General features: G+C 33.3%; 1 long non-coding RNA gene across 1 annotated transcript in view; it reads left to right on the forward strand.

The window, feature by feature from the left end:
* Positions 1-3,665, forward strand: part of LOC106462861 — a 6,977-nt gene extending 3,312 nt beyond the window's left edge. Inside the window, exons 2-3 of the long non-coding RNA XR_001291013.2 lie at positions 20-127; positions 3,471-3,665. This is a non-coding gene — a long non-coding RNA (uncharacterized LOC106462861). The remainder of the gene's footprint in view (positions 1-19; positions 128-3,470) is intronic.
* Positions 3,666-10,416: the final 6,751 nt, after the last annotated feature.

Raw genomic sequence — 10,416 nt, forward strand, 5'->3', positions numbered from 1 at the left:
CAGTATATTTTATATACAGGAGAAGCTGATTTCTTAAAAGAAAGATCTTCACAAACAGTTTGTAAGTTTGGTGTCAAAAAAAGAAGAATGGGAAGAGAATTATGATAAAGTACCAGTGAAAACTGAGGTAATTTGTAAATTATAGACTTTTACAGGTCTCTTATTAGAGAAAAATGGTTAAGTAGTTGTAATGTTGTTTTTCTGAAGATCATTTTCTTGAAATGAGATCAGTGGTAAGATGTTTCTAGTCAAAACCTGAAAATACATCACATGTTTGCTGAATTATCTACAGAATTAAACCCTATACTGCATACAAGTTGAAGAATTCCATGTTAGATCAGCCATAATGTAGTATATGATGTGAATGTTTGGTGACTTCCAGTGTATCATAAGTACGGTAGTACTTATAGTAGGAATGGGCAGGATATGCAATATGTGCAATACAAATTAAAATCTCAAACACACTGCAAACAGCATGTAAACAAAACTTTATAAACACTTTATACACACTGTTGAGTAGTAAGCAAACCATCAGAATAACAAGCTAACAAAGCACTTGAGACAGTCGGTAGAGTAAAAAACAAGATTTCACAAAACTACAAATTTGTCAGTCAGACTATTTGAATGACTGCCTAACATTATTTGAAAGGCATAGCTCTCTCCTGCCTTCCCCATATACAAATCTAAATGCACGAGATTGAATTACGCTAAATTGGCTAAAAGCATTTTCATAGTTTTAATTATAACCCTAATAATAACAATAACCATTTTGCAACACAACTAATGAGCTAACAGTACATTAGTAGCTATATTTTATTATTATGAGCACACTGTAAGTTGCCAAGTAACAATTAACACACTTATGTTGTGTGTGTGTGTGTGTGTGTGTGTGCATGATTGCTTATGCAAGTGTGCCATGTGATCAGCCTGCAGTGTATCAGCTAGATAACAAAATGTGGACTATGTAGATTCTCTAGATCTAGGTTATAACTAAAGTCTTATGTTGATAACTTTGAAAAGTCTTTGTCTCAGTGGAGAGAGTATCACAGCAAGAATAGAGATAAGGCTAGAAATAATAATGCTGAATATGTGATACAAGTCTTAGCCATTAATGAAGCCAAAGAAAAGGCTACCATCCTGGCTAGATGGAAGAAAAATTATTGCAAAGATATCAGCAAAAGCCAGGAAATGTCGAGAGATAGCCCTAAGAACAGCTATGAGAAGGACAGGTCTAGAGCACAGTTACTCTCAAGACTTAGTACCAGAAAAAGCTATGAGACAAGTGTAAACAATTTTTAAATAAAAAAATTAGGAAGTAGGAATGGGAGCACCAAAAAGTAAAGAAATAACGTAGGAATTGGCAGGATAACTTTAAAACACTTGATGGTTTTTCACATGATGCAACCTCAAAGCTGGTTTGGCCATATGCTTTATTTAATACACAATATTATAAGGATATGTTCTGAAGTAGTAAAAGAAAAATTATTTATTCTTACGATTAGGAAATATCACTAACACATTCATACACTTTGTTATAATTGTGATTAATGGGGTTTTCAATTAACGTTTAGAAGCTACAAATTAAATGAACATATTATTATGTATTAACCCTACCACAATAAGTGGACATCTGTCAGATTACATGTCAATTTCAAAATTGAAGTATGGGTAATAAGTCTAACTATTGTAACAATTTCTAACTCAAAAATGTTTTAGAATTGATATTTAGTAATTTTTATTTTATGTAACTTGCAAAGAAAAATTTTAAAAATATTTTTACTTTCATCTCTGTGCAAATGATGGAAAATGTTTATTTATTATTACTGTTTAGTTTATTGCTTATTTACTGATAAGGAATACTTTTAGCAAAAATTACAGTAGCTAAGGTGACAAAAGTAATGACAAAATATTGATTCTAAAATATTTTTGGTTTGAAACTGTTGAAATACAGTTAGAGTTAAAATATGAAATTGACTTTAAAGTTTCTGTCTTAAAAATTTCCACTGTAATTTAGAAATTAAGTTACATATTTAATCCTAAACTTATTTATGTGAAATGTTTCATACATACAATGTTATTGCATTGTTCAATATTTATAAGCAACAAAAGATTTATTTAGTTATCAGTCATCAGTTGTAATAATAGTGTGTATATTTGTTATTAGAGACAATTCAGTGGTGTTTTTACATGTTTATAAGTGTCTTTATAACAATGTTAAGGCCTTAATTGTTGTTTGCTAATGCAGTTGCTCAAAACACTGTAACCAACCAAAGAAAAGAAATAATCACAACTCATTTTAATTATTGGGCTAATGAGTATTTAGACAGTCTTTTTTGATATTCTTCAAGTATCCTAAATCTAAAGTTAGTGTAAAAATTAGAAAAACATCAAAGAAAAACACCTTACAAAGTTTGCAAGTCATTAGGGAATGAATAAAACTAGAAAGTCTATTCAGATAATATTCTGTTATTGTGTTAACAATTAACAACAATGTTTTAACTTCTCCATATTAGCTGCAGTAATGTTTTATTTTTACAATGATGGTATTATACCAGCTAACTTAAAAAGTTTATTGTGTTAACACTATAATAAAATGTTCAGTATTTTTTACATGAAAGAAAATATTTCTGTTATTATAAAATAGTATTTTGGGTTAGTAAATGTTGATTAAATAGTCCTAAAGGAACTTAAATAAGCCAAATGAAATTAAAATAACATTGATATTATGGTAATATTGTTCTTTTGTTTGTGGGCTTTTTAACTATCTGGTGAAAATAATTCATAGTTTAGCATGTTGGTTTATTTGTATGATATTTAACATTATTATATTTTCATGGATGATTCAACTTTTCATGCAATTTCTCATTTACTGATTTGTATCCTCATAAACATTAGGTTTTAGTTGTGCTATATGTAAATTTCTACTACTAACTTGACACAGCTTAAACAGTAATGTGCCATCATAAATTAGCTACACATGTAATTTTTTTCTAAAGTTATACTGGGGATTTTTCACTAGTTAAAAAATGTGTTTGGGAGAATTTGATAAAATCAGGCATGTTATACTAATTTTACATTTTTCAAAGAAAATTAATTATACAATAGTTGTTCAAGCTAACAGCTGATGAAAGAATGTTTTCTAATGTTTATAAATAGGAATGTAAGAAAAGTGTATTTGATTAGCTATACTGATTTTCAGGTTTGCTCTGAGTTCATAGCTTGTTGTGGTTGAAAATTACATTAATTGCTGTATAAGTTTTGATTTTATTAGTGTTTGTTACTCGGATGAGCTTTTGTTAATGAATTGTTCCTCTTACTGCTGACACTTCTCTGAGGAAAATCCACAGCTTTGAAAACAAGTTTTGTATACTTATGTTTTAAATTAAGTAAATTGTAGAAACCTTGTATGTATATATTGGATTGTCTGTTTTAGTGACTCATAGTTGTTTTTATTAACCTTTTGATTTCAGAACACATTTGTCAGAATACAGTCAGATGAACCTGATGACACACAACAAGATGATATTATTTCTGAGTTGAGCAAGAATTATGATGATAATGACTCAAAAGATGATGTGTTGAGTGGGAAGAAAGAAAAGAAATTTCAAGATGACTTTCAAGAAATTGGCTCTGGGTTGGAAAGTTTACCTGGTAAATACAAACATCTTCAAAATACTTCTTAAAAACATTACTACTGGATAAGATGAGATAATGTTACATTTAGTTTAATCTGTTTTTAGTTCAGCTCTAGATAAATAGCTTACTTTTATCAGAAGTTATTATTATTAGGTAATAATTTGAAGTATCTAAGTAAGGTTGTGGCAGTCTAATATCTATCAGTCTTTGTTATTTTTAGTAGCTTATACAACCATTTATGTCTAATTATTAGTTGCTGTTTTTATTTCTACTAGATAATTATTACTAAGTAGTTTGATACTACCTTCAAACTTACCTCTTTACACAGTAGTTATTTTTTGCATTCCTACCAATGCATGTCACTAGTCTTGAACTATCTCCTATCTAAGTCATGTTTTTACATGAATTGCACTTGCTCAACATGCAGCAATAGTCCTTCCAGTTGGAGGGTGACACATTCTCCATGTGCAGTAGATCTCCATAAGGACTTACATTCAAAACTAACTTCATTCTTAAACTTTGTGATTGATTTGATATTCGTTGATATTGTAATTACTGTCTTTCTGACTATCTCTTCTTTCAGTACATGCTTACTCTTCGTTTTCAAATTTCATGGAGTTTATTATTTCATTTCTCACTTTTGTTAGTTTCTGAACAGTGGTAAACTACAAGCTGTGTAAGGGTTACTTTTCAGATTGTTTTTCAAACCTTCTAACAAGAATTATTCTGTACTCTTGCTTGTACTACAGAAAATTTCATGCATCAACTGGTTGGTTTCTGTACACAAATTTTTAGGCCTATGATCTGTTACTTTGCTGGGCCATGAGTCATTCTTCTAAGGTTTTCCTAAATTTAAAAACCTGTCGATAACAGTTGTTGCATGTATATATGTATGTGTGTTTGTGTATATATATATTTATATTTAAGAAAATCTGAAAACATTTTTGAGCAGTTCTACAATATGAACTCTCATGTTTCTATGGCTTTGTCCTTTCAAGGTTCTAACTCTGTTTATGAGCCAAGATTATATCTGGAATGAGACACGTTAATGTCCTCTACTAGGGTTGTTTGCAGGACACTAGATACCATACAACCTTATGCTTTGAAATTCCTCACAGCTTCTAATATGTATATGACTGCTGGAGGTCCTTTGTTTGTGGAAAATTTTGCTGCTAGTTTTCACCAGTTATCTCTCTCGCTACTTAACTTGGTGGATTTCACTATCTTTGTGACCACAAAATGACTATCAGAGTTTCCATACTATAACCTTTAATTTGTTTTATGTTTCTTCACAAACATTTTCAAGCTTTTAGTAAGCAATACAAGTCTTTTTTTTTTTTTGAAAAAAAATCAGAATTTTTTAATAAAATATTTTTGATAAAAATTTGTCTGTGAATATACTGAGTCAGAGTGTTGACTGCTCTGAGGGCAAAGTGATTTTCATATTAAGATTAAAAATGCTTTTTTTCATCAGAAAATTGTCAAATTTCATTTGTGTAATCTATAAGACTGCCCAAATAAATATCCAACATTTTTTTCATTAGAATTTTATATTTCATATGTCCTTTTCTGTATCCATCTGGTCAATTTGAATGACCTTGTAACCACCATAAAAATACAAAATAAATTTAAATTACCCTTTTTTCTCTTTAGAATGATCGCAAATTGTAACCTGAAATTACAATTGTTTATTCTAAAAAAACTTAAAGCTTGTTACAGTATATATCAGTTTTTACTTAATTTTATTGTTTTATTGCCTTTGAACCATATATAACTAAAAATCTCACCATAGAAGTTGTAAATCACTCAATGAACATGCAGCTCATGTTACTGTATGGAATTACTTAATGCATGAGGTGCTTGTGAGCATACCTTGAGAACAAATTTTTAGTATTATTAGTAATTTTCATTATCTTGCATAATTTAACCTAAAAAGTTTCTAATTTCTGCATTTTAGTTACCTTTATAATAATAAATAAAGAATACCCCAAAAAAAAGCAGTACTTACCTCGATTTTATTTTTTTTGCTGTTGACTGTTATTGAACCTTAAGCCTACTTTTTTATACTGATGGTACTACCACACTAAATAATTTTTTATTTAATTAAATACTAAACTTAAAAACACAGATCAATAACATGCGAAAAGCAAACAATGTCTTATAACTATCATAATATTTCTGCCTTTCTAACTATGTGATAAGAGCCGCTACAAATTCAACTGAGATCATTGACGTAATTTCCATGAGAATACTTTTGAAGCTGAATGATGAAATAGACAGTGCTCTGTATAGAAAACAACATGATATAATATGTCATTTGATAGATTAAAACATTGGCTTTCTATTGGCTATAAATAATATAGTATTAAAATATCAGAGAGAACTATTGGCAGTTTGTGAAACAGAGGATATAACATGTGGGCATGGCAAGTGCATCTGATTTTCTAGTTTATGGCTCTGTAAACAAATAAGATTGAAAACTATAAAAATTATGCTTTGCTTGAGTAAAATATTCATTATAATGAGTAACTTATGTTAAATTCTATACTTCTGGGAGGGGTGGTGAGGGAAGACCTAAAGAGCAATTCTCATACTATGGGAGGTTGAGGATTTTTTAAAATATTTCTTTATAAAATTAATAACTTAAAACTTATATAATAACAACATTTGTGTAATGAACTACATTTTGATGCCATTTTATGTGTATACAATGGTGATAAAGTACTTTAAATGAATTCCATTACGATACCATATCTCTTTTTGCATAATAGCGTTTCTCATTCAGTGCTGCCCTCTATACTCACAACTTTTTTGCTTGCCATTAGCCTTGAGACTCTCAATTCCACTCATGTTTGATTTTTAAAATTTTTTTTCAGCAACTTTGTTGTTTCTGCTTTTGTTTTGTTTTTCTACAGTTATCCACTCTCAGTTGAGTTATGAATTCCGGATTTCAAATCACTGCTACTACCACAGTAGCTAACACTACTACTGCACCTCAACCTGCAGTCTCTCAGGCTTCAGGCTCGACACTTGGCTGAAGAGGTTTCAGTTTTAGTACGTTGTGAATTGGAGTCCATTATGCAGCCTGTGGTGTCTCCTGATCCCAGACTAGATATTCCCTTTCCCGGTGAATGTAGACAAGAAGATTATGATTTGGATAGTCTTTTTTCCACCTCTTTCCTTTGCTGTGCAATCCCGTAGTCTCCTTGTGGATGCTCCAGATTGTCTTTAGCCTTTGTGGATATGATGTCACAGGTATGTTACCTCTTATCTGTGTCTCCTGTGTCGTTGGGCCCTTTCCTCTGGCTACCTGGTTTTCTCTCTCTTTCCAGATATTGGGCTCCATGCTGACCAGTTTGTGGCACAGTTATGTTCTTGGGTCAGCATATCTCATCCCTCTTATTCCTTGGATAATTATGCTTTAGTGTACCATCATTTGTATTTTCCATTTCTCGACTCTCAAACCTTAGTCTTTGATCTAGGTGTGGAGTTCTGAGAGATTTCCCCAAGCCCAATTTTCCTACCTTCAATTATCCCAGCTTATTCCAGTCACATTCCAAAGCTAATATTACCACTTCAGGGGTCATGCTTATGACTAGCGTTATCTCACATGCCACAGGTGCGGCCAACCTGGCATAGGTTTTTATCAGTGTTTATCCTCTGGGAGATTGAACATTAAAAGGTTGGTCTCTTTCTGCGGTTCTCACCCACAATTCCTCCTTTAGACACCCTCAGTCAGTATTGGTCCCAACGTTACCTGTATGCTTATCCATCTCCTTTCTCAAGTTTTTATCCATTATCCAGTCCACTCCATATCAGGTTCTTCTCATCTTATCTTTTGGTTACCAGTTTTTACTTTCCTTCAGTTACCTTTTCTGCTATCCTTCTTCCTCCTTTGAAATCTCAGTCACCAATGTATCATCCCAATGTTACCAATGTCTGGTCCCTTGCAAGTTGGTCTGCATTCTCCACATGGGTAGCTCCCATTCTTTTCCATTTCGTTCGACCTTCCTCCTCATTGATGTATCAGAGAAAATGGCATGAATTTTGCAGATGGTCTCTGTGCCATGGTTACCTAAAGGGTCCCTTTCTACTGTTCCTCATTCGTCTGATTTTTTTACCTGGCTGTCCAACAATGGTTTTTTCCATTTCTACCATTGCTGGCTATAAAGCAGCCTTGTTCAATACTTTCCATTTCTTCGGTTCCCTTTGAGTGTTTTCCTCTCCAGTCTTCTATTTTTTGTTCTTTTCATTTCCTTCGTCTTCCTCGTCCTATGTCCCTTCCTGATTGGGACCTCACTGTTGTTCTCCATTCCCCTACCATACCTCCTTTCAAACTCTTGGCCACCTATTCCCTGTACCATTTGTCCCTCAAAACCTATTTTTTGCTCCTTTGAACCACATCTGATGATTCCTCAGTTTCAGATGAAGAGATTTCTTCCTTTTAATAGGTTGTTTTCTCCCAGCCTTTGGATGAAAACAGTCCATATCTTGGATGTCTTTTTTTCACATTCCAATAGCCTTGTCATGGTGTGTTCTTTGGCTTGTCCATCACAATGTGGTGTACTGTATTCAAGCTCTACCCTTTGGCAAGGCTTTTGATCTTTATGTCTTCTGCTTGTCACATCCACAGTCTCAGCCTATGTTTCCATTTCTTTCTGGATGCTTGGATACTTTTGCTTCTACACAGTAGACTTCTTCTACAGCTACATCCTTTCTCTCTTAAGAGGTTGTTTGTCTAGGATGACTAGTCTTATTTCTTGGTTTTCCCTGACTATCTGTCTTCCCCCACGTGTCTTAACAATATTCTTACACTTCTTATTGATTCCTGTTTGTAGCACCTTTTTCACCAGCTTTGTCTTGGTTTTCTTTTCTCCACAGACTAGTATCTCAAGCACCTGTTCTTCTTCCTTTAACAAGTTTCTTTTTGCTCCAAAATTCTACATTATTCTTTTGTCTAGGAATTTCATTCCTTCATCTTTGCATGTGGGATTGGCTGTTCCTTCCTTGATGGACAATTTCTCATATTACATTGCCCTTATTTTCTACTACTCAGTTTGTCCTTTTACTCTCTTTGTTTCCCAAATCAAGTGGTGTTTTTGTTGTTACTGGTCCATCAGGCAATCTGTGCCTCTGGGTCATCATTCAGACTTCTTTACCAGGCTGTTTGACTACAGATTGTCAGTCTACATCATGGCAGGATATTGTGCAGCTTTGTTAGACACATTTTACCAATTGTAGGAGAATTCACTCCTGGTAATTTGACTCCCAGTAATTTGACTCTATGTAAATTCACTCCCTGTAATAATTAATTCATGTCAAAAAATATTTTTCAGTGTTCCATTATGCATCCCAATATTTGGAAATTAATTTTAACTTTGAAGAAAGAAGAATGTTTAGTACAATTGAAGAAAGTTCAGCTTGAGCTTGGTGACAACAATGACAAGAAGTATAAAGATGTGAACAAATGGCTACAAGTTCTTTTTCCTACATATAATCCAGAAAACAAGATCAACTTTTTATGAGGAATAGCTCATAACTTGCATCACTTTTAATGATTTTTAATAAATATTTCTTTTATTGTTGATTATTTTAAGACATTAATAAATTATTACAAGGAGTGAAATTACTAGGAGTCAAATTACCGGTCACCTATTTCCCCAAAGTTCTGTTTTTCTTCCCATGTCTTTCTACTTTCTTCTGGTCTTCTTTGTTATTTTCCTTCATCTGACTCGTACACATGATTGGGATCTTCTTGTGGTTCCTTACATTCTTACCCAGACCCCATTTGAACCCCTGACCACTTTTTTTCTTCTCTCATGTTTTCATGAAGGCCTCTTTCCTTCTTCTTCTAGTTTGAGGTAATTGTTTTCTGTAATTTATGCCTTATTTAGCCTCCCATATTTTGTTCTACAAATTTTACTCTCTTTTGTTTCCTGGCCACTCTTTCCTTCCTTCGCATGGGCAGCTTGGGAGGTTTTTTTACTTCCCTTTCTATTCCATCGAATTTTGCCTACAAAAAGTGTACCAACCCTGGTTGTCTTTTGTGCCTTGTTTGAGCAATCTGGTGTTGCTTGACTCCCACATTTCTTGACCTTTCTCTTTCTGTGACCATTGAATGAGATCTTATAGGCAAAGAGGTGGATAATGTCCAACATATCTTCATCATCTGGATGGTGTTACCTTACAGGGTGTACTTGTTTCCCTAAATCTGCATTGAGTCAGGGGTAATAGAAAGTATTAAATCCAACCACCCTGGTTACTGTATGCCCATTGTTGAGATTGGGTTTTCTGTAAGGCCACTACAGTGTTTTATATATATATATCTGCCCATTTCAAACTGTATCTTTCATGAACTGTAATGGAAAAGGCCAGTACAGGAAAGTACCTTCCCACTTCTTTCTTGCACATACTAGCTTGTTAAAATAGGTTTTGTGGTAACTCAATACACTTTATCTACTAAAATATCTTTGTTTTGATTAGGTCTGATCAGGTCTGGGTGTCTCGCTGGAGTCTCTCCATTGTGAATCCCTCCATCCTGATCTTCAAGTATAGGATGGTAGACCTTTGCCATTCCTGGTTCCTAACTGCAGGGATGATTAACTTTGAAGATTCCTCCCCAACTGTGTAATCCCTCTGGAGAGATTCCAAGTGGGTAACACAGTGAAGTGAGAAGTAGGGTAGGGGAGAGTATGTCAGTGTAATGTATCTCATATCTGATTATGTTGTATGCCAATTTCCCAGTGGTTTTGACCAGCTACATGGGACACAGTGTTCTCC

Source organism: Limulus polyphemus, unplaced genomic scaffold (genome assembly GCF_000517525.1).
Source record: "Limulus polyphemus unplaced genomic scaffold, Limulus_polyphemus-2.1.2 Scaffold1268, whole genome shotgun sequence".
Classification (NCBI taxonomy): Eukaryota; Metazoa; Arthropoda; class Merostomata; order Xiphosura; family Limulidae; genus Limulus; species Limulus polyphemus.